At 43.6% G+C, this 1,603-nt stretch overlaps 1 pseudogene; it reads right to left on the bottom strand.

Annotated features, from left to right (window-relative positions):
• Positions 1-357: 357 nt before the first annotated feature.
• LOC124232030 (olfactory receptor 4C46-like) lies at positions 358-1,292 on the bottom strand (annotated as a pseudogene).
• Between the last annotated feature and the right edge of the window lie 311 nt (positions 1,293-1,603).

Raw genomic sequence — 1,603 nt, forward strand, 5'->3', positions numbered from 1 at the left:
TTTCCACCTTTTAAAGGCCACCTGCATTCTTGGCTCATAGCCCAGCATCACATCACGTGTTCTCCTTCTGCTGCTGTTGTGACATTGCTTTTTCCTTCTATCATCAATTCTCCCTTTGCCTTTCTCTGTTTTTTTTTAATTATTTTGTTTGGGTTATATAGGCTTATAACATTATGTAAATTACAGGTGTACATTATTATATTTCATTTACTTTATTGGCTGCATCATATTCACCACCAATAGTCTAGTTTTTATACATCACCATACATGTGTGCCCCTTTACCCCTTTCACCCTCCCTCATCCCCCACTCCTCTAGTAATCGCTAATCTGTTCTTGGTATGTATGTGTTTGATTACCTTCCACAAACGAGTGTAATCATATGGTACTTGTCTCCCCTTATGTCATGTTTTACCTCCATGTTTCTCATTCTGTAAATGACAGGATTTAATACAGGAATGAGGATTGCAAAGAATACAGTCACTAACTTGACCACAGGGTAGGTGGCCACAGGGCACATGCAGGTGAATATCCAAGGCACAAAAAGAGTACAGCTACAGTGAAGTGGGAGCCACAAGGTGGGAGGTATTTGTGTCATCCTTTGGAGCCATAGGACCTGAGGGAGGTCAGGATGACTATGAAGGAGATGAGCAGCATGGAAAAAATAAGCAAGCACACGGCCCCACTGTTGGCTGCCACCACCATTCCGAGCATGTAGGAGTCCCTGCAGGCAAGTTTCAGCAGTGGGAAGAGATTGCACATGAAGCGGTCAATGACATTGGGACCACAGAAGGGCAAGTCGAGCATGAAAAGAATCTGCACAGTAGGGTGTAGGATCCCCCTGATCTAGACCACTACCATCAGGAGGTGGCAGAGCCCCTGTTGCATGAGCTCATGTGGTACAGAGGCCTGCAGATGGCCACATGGCTATCACAGACCACGACAATGAGGAGGATGATCTCTGATCCTCAGAGAAAGTGCTCTACAAAGAGCTGAATCAGGCAGCCCCTGAGGAAAATGGTTTTTCTCTGGCACAGCTTGTTGATGTTCATCTTGGGAGTGGTGACAGAGGGATAGGAGGCGTCTACAAAGGACAAGTAAGTAAGATAGAAGTACATGGGAGATGAAAGTGTGAGGCTGAGGGAGATGGTGATGACAACGAGCAAATGGGCCAGCACCGTAAACAGAAAAATGAACAAAAAGACAATGAAGTGTATTTTTGCAAGTCTGGATTCTGTGTGAGTCCCAAGAGAATAAATTCCGTCATATTGTTGGGAGGTGTGAGGTGATCCATTCAGGAGGTAACACCTTCCTGAGGCCTACATTACCTACAAAGGGATAAAAAAAAATACCTAATAATCATGAAGGGGTTGTAGTTTGTATTTCATAGTACAAAAATGGAGTAGTCACTGTAAACATGGAGCATGTCCTTGGCACTCTTTGCCCCAGTAATTGTTTCAATTCTTCTTCATTACCTCCATGATGCTTTCAGTCTCTTCAGACACCTAGTACCTGTCGCTTATAAAACCTCTACAGGGCAATATTTGACATGTAGTTTACTGAGAAAATACTATATATCTGACATCTAGATTCTCCTGGTTCCAA

Source organism: Equus quagga, unplaced genomic scaffold, assembly GCF_021613505.1.
Source record: "Equus quagga isolate Etosha38 unplaced genomic scaffold, UCLA_HA_Equagga_1.0 HiC_scaffold_1779_RagTag, whole genome shotgun sequence".
NCBI lineage: Eukaryota > Metazoa > Chordata > Mammalia > Perissodactyla > Equidae > Equus > Equus quagga.